A 12356-nucleotide genomic window follows, 5' to 3' on the forward strand; every position below is an offset into this window, starting at 1 on the left:
GCACCAACCCCAACGCGCATTCGGCGTACCTTCGTCTGGGGGTAGCGTCATCACTGGGGGACACAGGTTAAATACACCAATCAGCCAATCACCACATAGGAGATAATGATCCTATTCTATGTCGTCCCTGCGACTCAGGAAGTGAGGTATAAACATTCAGGCAGCGCCAAGGAAATACATGTGATCACGTAGTAACGCTGTTAAGACGGGATCGCGTCATCAAGTATCGCGAGTCCGTGTCTCCACCATCATAGAACCATTGCGCATGCACGATCTAATCGATGAAACAGAATAGAGAAGGAGGGGAAACAAGAAGGCGGCCGCCAAAATTATGATTAGATGAAAAGAAGAAAAAGACCATCGAGATTAGAGTATGAATTTCGATCCATGATTCAGAAAAAGCAATAATAATAACTGTTAGTGGAAAAGCATATATATCAATGAATGATGATACGAATTATTGATACTAAAATAAAAATGTGAAAATTGTGAAAGAATGTGAGGGTGTTAAAAACATGATGATGATACTAAAAATTAAGACATATCAATGACTATGTGTGTACATATCCTAAAAAATCCTTTAAGGTGCCCTAACGACCCAAAGGACACAATATATTATTACAGTGCATTACTTGTGAAAACCAATACCGGTAATACAAGAAAAAGAAAAAAGGAAATAAAAGGAAATAAACAGACTTTATAAGCAAAGCATATATTCACATAATTGCATTATCTAAATTTCGATCCATGATTCGAAAATAAATATCGATAAATAGTAAATTCATAAAGTTCGATCCCTGATTAAAAATGAAATATCGATAAACTAGTGTATCGATTAAATAGATAGATTTCGATCCATGATTCGAAAATAAATATCGATGAATATTAAATTACATAAAATTCGATCCATGATTCGAAAATAAATATCGATAGACTAATGTATCAATAAAAATACATAAATAAATATTATTCTAAAGAAAGAAGAAAAAGATAATACTGGAACCCTGAATAGTGAATAAAAAGCAAGTGAGAATTATCCATGTATATGTTTTAAATGTGACCATATCCTATACTCTGTACATATCACTTGCAAAAAAGTGAAATCATGAGTACATGATTGCAAAACATAATTATGTAACCATAAGTGAAAAATGCATAATGTTATAGTGACATGCAGACATTGCAAAAAAGATGTCATGTCTATAGTGAATCTGATACATACTTAATGCATATGTGCACCCATATCTAAAACATACCATATACTAGTATATAAGGGTATAAATTATGCTCTACATATATAAACAAACAAAGTGGATAAAGGAAATAAAATAAGTGTGTATACAATAAACACATGACGATACACCCCATAATATAGTTAGTGACGTGCTGCACATTGATCTAGGATGGATGCCATCAGGTATACAACCGAGGAGGTGGTCGCCAATGAATAATTAACACTATATCTGCATGATTGTCGCACATTAGTGTGGCCCTACCACCAACCTCTTGAACAGCCCATCCTGATGCCAACCAGACCAATGTGTAGAACGTGACCATGTATGGTTTTTCTTATAGCCACAAATTGTGGTACCTATTATCCCTGAACAATTACTTACAAAAGTTACAGCCGCCTCTTGTTAACTACTCAACCATCTCACAATTGGATAATGTCCCATGAGTTGCATGTGCCAACCCACTTCCTAAAACCTCTATCAATATTGTAAAGTCGATGACTTATGCAATATATAAAGAGTATATCACGTGGTGAATGTGTATGAATACCGGCCCCATAGATGACCCTAAGAAACGGGGTCAAAAACTGTTAAAAGTCGCAAAGCGAACATTAAAACAAGACCTACTTGGTTGTGGAGACCCAGAGTTACCCTACAAAAACCTATAGATATGAAGAGAAACCGGTGAATTCATTCAAACCATTTGGACACAATGTATTTAGCTTCCAGATCCACTTGCATTCAAGCTGTGCTAATCTTTTTGATATGTCCCCACCTCTAATATTTTTTATTCTTTAGAACCCAATCAATTGCCCCAACTTTCAAGTACATAGGGTTACAGTCATGATATAACTTGAAATGTCTAGCCACCGGTTTTAGGTTACTCAAATCTCTTTCATTGGTTGCTGACATGATATCTCTGACGTGTTCACGCACCCTAACTTTCAGCTCCCTTGTAGTTAAACCCACATAAATTTTTTAGGCAAGGATATTTCGCATAATAGATGACTGCTGTACTTGTGCATGTGAGACACTGTGTTATTTGAAATGTTTTCCCATGGATCGACTCATTGAAAGAGGTTGCTCTCTCCATGTTTGGACATGCAATGCATTTTCCACATGGGACAAAGCCCCTTCTTGGTTTCCTTATCCCTGGGAACATTGGCTGGATTTGTTTAGAAAAGAGACTACGAACAAGATAGTCTCTCAAATTTTTAGAGCGTTTGGCTGTTACCCTTGGACCAGAGGATACATATTTTACCAGGACGGGATCGGTCAACAGAACAGGCCAAAATCTTTTTAAAATGTCCTTCATCTCAGACCATCTACAGTGGTAGCCTGTAATGAATCTGTAATGAATCTTGCCTTATTGTCACTGGATTTTTTTCCCCCTGAAAATAAAAGGTCATGACGGGAGCATGTCCTTGCTCTTCTGTATGCTTTTTTGACTATACCCACGACTGGTGAATCTCTGCTTCAAATCATTTGCTTGTCGTTCAAACATCTAATTCGTCGAACATATCCTCCGGACTCGCAAAAATTGTCCAGTCGGGATCGAGTTAATCATCTGCAGGGGATGGGATGAAGATGCATGTAAGTAGGAGTTAACAGATGTCGGTTTCCTAAATACATTCGTAAAAATAGAGCCATCAGCACCTCTCTCCAACCGAACATCCAAAAACTCAATAGAGTTCTTGTCATATTTGTATGTCAATTTGATGTTCTTAGAGTTGTTGTTCAACATCTCAAAAAAGTTTTGTAATTTGGATAGATCTCCCTGCCAGATCAAAAATACATTGTCGATGTACCACGCCCAAAATATGGCGCGGTCCATCGACAGAAAGAGGTCCCTCTCCCACAGCTTCAGAAGCAAATTTGGGTATGAGGGCGCACAAGGCGCCCCCATCGCAGTGCCCTGGAGCTGCAGGTTGAAGGACTCACCGAAATAAAAGAAATTGTGCATCAAAACGAAGGACCCAAGATCCAATAGAAAACCCCTCTTATCAGCATCTAAATTCTCCTGTTCCAGAAAAAACTCCACTGCCTAAGTCCCATCTTGATGTCTAATACTTGTGTACAAAGACTCAACATCACAGGTCACCATCATTGTATCATCCCCAAGACGGATACCCTCAATTTTCCGCAGAAAATCTGTGGTATCCTTGATATGCGAAGGAAGATTGGCTACAATATATTTAAATTGGGAATCCAGATATCGTCCTACCTTTTCAGTCAAACTTCCTCTACCGGAAATGATGGGCCTGCCAGGGGGTATTTTGGCATTTTTATGAATCTTCGGTAGCAGGTATAAGGTAGGTACCATGGGCTCCTTTACAATTAAAGCATCATGGAGGGCCTTGGATATTATTTGACTATCGACAGCTTTATCCAGGATCTGATTTAGACTACCTTCAAATGAATGCAAAGGATTAAATGTTAGTTTCTTATAGCATTCCTTCTCTCTAAGTTTCTGTAGGCCTCCCGTTCATAAAGACTGTGGGGCCATACTACAATGTTTCCCCATTTATCGGAGGGTTTGAACACCACATCAGTGAGTCTAGAGAGATTCTTTAAACTCTGGTGTTGAGCTCTTGACAAATTGTCTTTTGGAATGAACATTGCCATGTTCTCAAACTCCTTAGATACAAGTTTGACGAACAGGTCAATTGCTGGACATAATGATAGAGGGGGGAATTTTTTTGACTTACATTTGATGGATGCAGGGATCTCCTCCAATGTATGTTGTTCATTTTCTCCTGCCAATTCGTCCAACATCCGAACTGCTTGTAGTTCTTCCGGGGTGGACAATTCTACCCTCATTGTGATGCCATCTTTTTATAAGTAATGAATGAGCGAAAATGTGTAGATCTTTTACTGCTGTAATGGAGTCGAAAGCAGCACATGGTGAAAAGGTTAAACCTTTCTCCAACAATGATACATCTATTGATGAAAAAGTATGTTCAGATAGGTTAATTACATTCAAATCATTGTGATTACCATTCTCCCTTTTCTCCAAAAAGGTCCCCCCTTTTCCATTTGAAACAAAACCAGGCGGTGTCTTTCTTTTTTGCATCACACCTGACCTGGTCATTCTGCCATCTGGCTCCTGATTATCTGAAATTGATGATAGAGATAGCATCGAGCATGTGCGATTACGAGAGGAGAAATTGCCCCTCCTCTGATGGTAGGTATCTGTGCGTTTCCATTTGTACACACATTTTTGCTGAAAATCCTCACAGTCCCTAGAAAATTTTCTTGATTTCACTTCTTGCATCTCCTTTTCCCACTTCTCAAAACTCTTATTGAGTGTCATGTCAAAAGCTGCTAAAGACTCCTTATTGCATTCTTGTTTGAGGGTCAGTTGTAACTTCTCAATATCCACATCCAAGGACATTAAAGTCTGGCTTTTATGCCTAATCACAAGATTCACCAGTTTCTTAGCTGACTCAGTACATATTTCCTCCCAGCTACACAGAAAAGTTTAACTCTCAATATCAAAAGATGGTGTCACCTGAATTCGTAGACCTCGTGGTATCAAGTCCAACTGCAAGTACCGTATTTTTCGCCCTATAAGACGCAGTGCTGCTGATTTTGCCGTATTTTCAATGATACACTCGCCGCGATGCTGTGCTGCGGGTGTATCAGCTGTGAGGGAGGAGGGGCTGGGGGCCGGCATCTGCTTTTATAATGACAGCGGGGCCCGTGCAGTGACTGTATTCTACTACACGGGCCCCGCTCACTGTATAATCGTATCTCTAATAGTTAATTATGTATATACCGGTAATCGCATAATCAGCGCTACTTACAACTACAAGCGCTCGGTAGGTAGCAGAGAGGAGGTAGGAGGCAGGCCGGGAGGACAGGCGGGCGGCGCGTCACTCACTACGTCACGCGCCTGCGCCGCCCACTTTATAAATGTAGCAGGCGGCGTGGGCGCATGACTTAGTGACTCACGCTGCCAGCGCCCGTCCTCCCGGCCTGCATCCTCCCTCCTCTCTGCTACCTACCGAGCGCTTGTAGTTGTAAGTAGCACTGATTATGCGATTACCGGTATATACATAATTAACTATTACAGATACGATTATACAGTGAGCGGGGCCCGTGTAGTAGAATACAGTCACTGCACGGGCCCCCGCTGTCATTATAAAAGCAGATGCAACCCCCACTCCCTGTATTGAGGGTCATTCACTACAGGGACACTGTTATGGAGGGGATCTGTGGATGACACATAGCATAAGATGCTATATATGTGTCATCCACAGATCCCCCCCATAACTGTCATACACAGATACCCATAACCAGGGCTTTTTTTCTCAGAGAAAAGGTGGTGGAACTCACCCCCCTGGCCACGCCCCTACCCACCCCTAGGACCGCCCCCTAAAACCGCCCCTTTAGAGAACAGGGATGCAAGTAAAATTGCCAGTGACGGTCGTGACAGCCAGGCTTCCAGTGCCCGCGGCAGTGGCGACTCTAGGAACAATATATAGGGGGGGGCACAAAGATACCACAGTCAAAAATGGGGGGGCAAAAACAAAATAAGTATATATAAATAAGATTACAAAATACGAGAGAATTGCGGTATGCAGGGATACATTTATAATAAAAAAGTTTACTTACAAAAGAAGCTATTCAGTCGTCTGCTGTCAATTAGCCCCCATATGCCTCCAATTAGCCCCCATTATGCCCCCAGCAACCACATTTTTTATAAAATAAAAAAACACTTACCTCTCCTGCTCCTGGACGGACGCCGCCTGCAATTTTCTTTCTCCTCAGTCGACTGTGCTCTGAACTGGTGCGTACAGCGTGAGGTCACAGAGCGCCCTCATGCTGTGCGCAGCCCTGCACAGCCGACAGCCGAGGACCAGGAAGTGGTAAGTACAGAGCGTTCACCACTTCCTGGTCCTTCGGTACACTAATGAGCGTTTCCTTAATGGAAGCGCTCATTAGTATTCACCTGGGAGAATCAGCGCGGGGGCACCCGGGGGGGCGGGGCGAGTCAGCAAAAATAGGTGGCGGAATGCCGTTCCGGCGCGTTCCGCCAGAAAAAAAGCCCTGCCCATAACAGTGCCATCCAGAGACCCCAATAAGAGCCACCCACAGATCCCCCATAAGTGTCACCCACAGATCCCCCATAAGTGTCACCCACAGATCCCCCATAAGTGTCACCCACAGATCCCCCATAAGTGTCACCCACAGATCCCCCATAACAGTGCGTCACCCACAGATCCCCCATAACAGTGCATCACCCACAGATCCCCATAACAGTGCGTCACCCACAGATCCCCCATAACAGTGCGTCACCCACAGATCCCCCATAACAGTGCATCACCCACAGATCCCCCATAACAGTTCGCCATCCACAGATCCCCCATAACAGTGCGCCATCCACAGACCACAATTAGTTCAAAACCCACCAAAAGCACACCTATTGGTTCAAAATATATTTTTTCTTATTTTCCTCCTTAAAAACCTAGGTGCGTCTTATGGGCCGGTGCGTCTTATAGGGCGAAAAATACGGTATCTCTCCAGAAACGCCTTATTCCACCATGAAATAGATTGGTAAGAGTCAACTGCATTTCTTTTATATTTGCCAGGTCTTTACACCCAACACCTGCACCTTTATCCTTAAAAATACTATCCAAGGATATTTTCAGGGGGACAAAAATCAAGTGACAATAAGGCAAGATTCATTACAGGCTACCACTGTAGATGGTCTGAGATGAAGGACATTTTAAAAAGATTTTGGCCTGTTCTGTTGACCGATCCCGTCCTAGTAAAATATGTATCCTCTGGTCCAATGGTAACGGCCAAACACTCTAAAAATTTGAGAGACTATCTTGTTCGTAGTCTCTTTTCTAAACAAATCCAGCCAATGCTCCCAGGGATAAGGAAACCAAGAAGGGTCTTTGTCCCATGTGGAAAATGCATCCTTGCCTAAAAAATTTATGTGGGTTTAACTACAAGGGAGCTGAAAGTTAGGGTGCGTGAACACGTCAGAGATATCATGTCAGCAACCAATGAAAGAGATTTGAGTAACCTAAAACCGGTGGCTAGACATTTCAAGTTATATCATGACTGTAACTGTATGTACTTGAAAGTTGGGGCGATTGATTGGGTTCTAAAAAAGAAAAAATATTACAGGTGGGGATATATCAAAAAGATTGGCACAGCTTGAATGCAAGTGGATATGGAAGCTAAATACATTGTGTCCAAATGGTTTGAATGAATTCACCGGTTTCTCTTCATATCTATAGGTTTTTGTAGGGTAACTCCGGGTCTCCACACCCAAGTAGGTCTTGTTTTAATATTCGCTTTGCGACTTTTAACAGTTTTTGACCCCGTTTCTTAGGGTCATCTATGGGGCCGGTATTCATACACATTCACCACGTGATATACTCTTTATATATTGCATAAGTCATCGACTTTGCAATATTGATGGATGTTTTAGGAAGTGGGTTGGCACATGCAGCTCATGGGACATTATCCAATTGTGGGAGGGTTGAGTAGTTAACAAGAGGCGGCTGTAACTTTTGTAAGTAATTGTTCAGGGATAATAGGTACCACAATTTGTGGCTATAAGAAAAACCATACATGGTCACGTTCTACACATTGGTCTGGTTGGCATCAGGATGGGCTGTTCAAGAGGTTGGTGGTAGGGCCACACTAATGTGCGACAATCATGCAGATATAGTGTTAATTATTCATTGGTGACCACCTCCTCGGTTGTATACCTGATGGCATTCATCCTAGATCAATGTGCAGCACGTCACTAACTATATTATGGGGCGTATCGTCATGTGTTTATTGTATACACACTTGTTTTATTTCCTTTATCCACTTTTGTCACATACATCACAAGTTGTTTGTTTATATATGTAGAGCATAATTTATACCCTTATATACTAGTATATGGTATGTTTTAGATATGTGTGCACATATGCATTAAGTATGTATCAGATTCACTATAGACATGACATCTTTTTTGCAATGTCTGCATGTCACTATAACATTATGCATTTTTCACTTATGGTTACATAATTATGTTTTGCAATCATGTACTCATGATTTCACTTTTTTGCAAGTGATATGTACAGAGTATAGGATATGGTCACATTTAAAACATATACATGGATAATTCTCACTTGCTTTTTATTCACTATTCAGGGTTCCAGTAATATCTTTTTCTTCTTTCTTTAGAATACCGTAATATTTATTTATGTATTTTTATTGATACATTAGTCTATCGATATTTATTTTCGAATCATGGATCGAATTTTATGTAATTTAATATTCATCGATATTTATTTTCGAATCATGGATCGAAATCTATCTATTTAATCGATACACTAGTTTATCGATATTTCATTTTGAATCAGGGATCGAACTTTATGAATTTACTATTTATCGATATTTATTTTCGAATCATGGATGGAAATTTAGATAATGCAATTATGTGAATATATGCTTTGCTTATAAATTCTGTTTATTTCCTTTTATTTCCTTTTTTCTTTTTCTTGTATTACCGGTATTGGTTTTCACAAGTAATGCACTGTAATTATAAATTTTTTCTTTTGGGTCGTTAGGGCACCTTAAAGGATTTTTTAGGATATGTACACACATAGTCATTGATATGTCTTCATTTTTAGTATCATCATCATGTTTTTAACACCCTCACATTCTTTCACAATTTTCTCATTTTTATTTTAGTATCAATAATTCGTATCATCATTCATTGATATATATGCTTTTCCACTAACAATTATTATTATTGCTTTTTCTGAATCATGGATCGAAATTCATACTCTAATCTCGATGGTCTTTTTCTTCTTTTCATCTAATCATAATTTTGGCGGCCGCCTTCTTGTTTCCCCTCCTTCTCTATTCTGTTTCTTTTTCTTGTGTTTGTCATTATATAATATTTACAGTATCATTGAGGCTTTATCCTACTCCCATGACGTCATCTATTAGATCTGACATGCGCAATGGTTCTATGATGGTGGAGACACGGACTCGCGATACTTGATGACGCGATCCGTCTTAACAGCGTTACTACTCCTGAGTCGCAGGGACGAGGTAGAATAGGATCATTATCTCCTATGTGGTGATTGGCTGATTGGTGTATTTAACCTGTGTCCCCCAGTGATGACGCTACCCCCAGACGAAGGTACGCCGAAACACGCGTTGGGGTTGGCGCCATCCTGGAGGAGACACAGTATGGGTATTTGTCCTATGTCCTTGGATTGTATATGACATGTTTGCATTTGCACTTTGTCCTTTAATGTATCATACGGATGGACTGATTTATGGACATGTATCCGCTGTGTTTATCCTCCGGTGATGTCGTCTTTTCTTTTCTCCTGCACCATACTCTTTTTAATCATGTTTGTAAATACATGTAATTTTGTAATAAAGTATTAATACATCATAAGCGGCCTGGCAGTCTTTGTAGGTTTTAGATTTATATCAAGTTGCAGCTCAAGGGAGAGTCTTTTCTACTGGAGCTCTTTCCCTGTAATTGCCACAGCTAGATATGGCGGGTGAACATTTAAACTGAGCGTGTGCAACCACTAAAAGGAAGTGGACAAGAAATAAGGAGAAAAAAAACAGCAGGTGGAGCTATACAGATACATTTTTTTGAATAGCTTAGTGACTATATGTGCAATTACATAAAGTATTCAGATCCAGTGCTGGTTTGAAAAATACTATTCGTGCCACATCTCTTTTAAGGCACATTTATTTCACAGGTCAAAAAGAGGGACATTTAAGGAGAAAAGAGGAACAGGGGGACGTGAGTCAAAAAAAGCGACTGTCCCTTGCAAAGAGGGACACTTGGGAGGCATGCAATGTCTACTCACCGTACACGCTAGTTGCAGCTGCATAGGGCTCAGTACACAGCTTCTGACACCAAATCCTTTTCCTTAGAACTATATCTGCCCAGCATCCTGCTTACAATCTACAATGATGATTTACATAGCTACATGTCAGTTGGCCAAGCCTCTCATCGCGATAAGTGGGTTTCTAGATCATTATCTGCATCATTCTCATCTGCAGGTGGCAGTTACAAGTGTTTATGAGTAGCATACCCACCATCAGATTACAGGAAGAACATAAGAATATACAGTTATTCAGTTCAGGTCCAGGTATCTGCTTGTGCCATGGCAGCTAAAAGTTTCCATTGCACGTTTCTGAGCCCCAGCAGCAGAAGTGTATACATCCCAGTGTTGAGTATTTATGAACATTTGGCTATAATGTCGGTGTTCTTGGCTTTTGCTCCAGAAAACAATTACTGAGAATAAACATAATTCTAATGTTTGTTAATATCTTGGAGCTGAAAGATAAAATGACAACATTTGTTATTCCGGGAATATAATACTATCTTCAGCTGTATCATGAAAAGGAACATTTTGTAGTGCTTGTAAAAGATGGTCAAGGGTTCTGCTTTGGACAAAGATCATATTGCATGATCAGAAGATATACAAGTTGCAGTAAGTGACCTTTAATACTTAGCTTTTAAAATGCTAATAAAATAGTAGCCCATACGCAAGTACAATAGTACAAATAGTGATTCATGCTTATGCAATGATTCACGGTGCAAAAAATAAAGAATGGTCTTACCACATGGTAATTTTGTGGTGCCTAGGTGGGGTCTCTTTGAATCACGTCGGATGCCACATTTAGTGGTTGCCATACGCAGCACACAATTAAATATATGCGCATATAGATTTTGTTTTGACTTTTATCTGTATGGTTCATGAAGACTTTATTCACTAATCATGTATTCATTTTATAACTGGAATTATGTCTCATGAATTTATTATATTTATATTTAATTTACTATGAATTATTGTTCCTTTATATAATCAGTGTTTCTATTTGTTTATTTATTTTTTCTTGCACAAAGATTAGGTTTATAGGGCGAGATAATATGGGGCCATTGATTAATTTACTAAGCATTTTGCATTTGGATGTCAGTATCTTAATTATATTTATGTGCATGTATATTTCATCTACTTATGTAATTTACTATCAGCGCATGCAATGGGGATTTCATTCATTATGTATCGACATAATTTTCTGTTTCTTTATTATACTGTATGGTCTTATTCCCTACTGTTTATGTAAAAAGGGCACTTCTGGATACAAACATATTGACCATGTTTGCCATAATAATGTAATTCTATATGTCCGTTTGTAATCTTCTTGTGGAATGCATGTTGACACGCACGATTTGGGTTCAGAGGAGGCGCACATTCATTTTTGTTATACATTTCCGGCTTCTGGAACGCATCACAATTCAATTTCCGGTTTTGCACCATTTTGCACATGCGCAGATTGTGTTTCTGAGACGCCAGCCCAGATCGTGCAGTGCCATCATGTTTTGACATGGCCTGAGCACAGAGAACACCACTGTGGTCTCAACACACACCCCCTCACCGCGTGAAATCGATCCTTAACAGGTGACCATTATTATTTACTAATGTTTTATACATATACTAGCAGAAGGACCTGGCTTCACACGGGTATATTTCATCTATTTCATTTAATGTTTCTGTGTTTCGTTAAAAGATATCGACAGTATCCCCCATAACAGTGACCTCCACAGTGCCCGCCCCCTTAAGAGTGACCTCCACAGTGCCCGCCCCTTTAACAGTGACCTTCACAGTGCCTGCCACTTTAACAGTGACCTCTACAGTGCCCGCCCTTTAACAGTGACCTCCACAGTGCCTGCCCCCTTAACAGTGACCTCCAAAGTGCCTGCCCCTTTAACAGTGACCTCCACAGTGCCCACCCCTTCAACACTGACCTCCACAGTGCCCACCCTTTTAACACTGACCTCCACAGTGCCATCCCCCTTAACAGTGACCTCCACAGTGAATGCCTCTTTAACAGTGACCTCCACAGTGCCTGCCCCTTTAACAGTGACCTCCACAGTGCCCGCCCCCTTTACACTGACCTCTGTAGTGCCCGCCCCCACAATTAACGCCCCGTTAACAGTGACCTCCACAGTGCCTGCCCCTTTAACAGTGACTTCCACAGTGCCCGCCTCTTTTTACAGTGATCTCCACAGTGGCCTACCCCCTTAACAGTGACCTTGACAGTGAATGCCCTTTTAATAGTGACCTC

Source organism: Bufo bufo, chromosome 6 (assembly GCF_905171765.1).
Source record: "Bufo bufo chromosome 6, aBufBuf1.1, whole genome shotgun sequence".
Taxonomy (NCBI): Eukaryota; Metazoa; Chordata; class Amphibia; order Anura; family Bufonidae; genus Bufo; species Bufo bufo.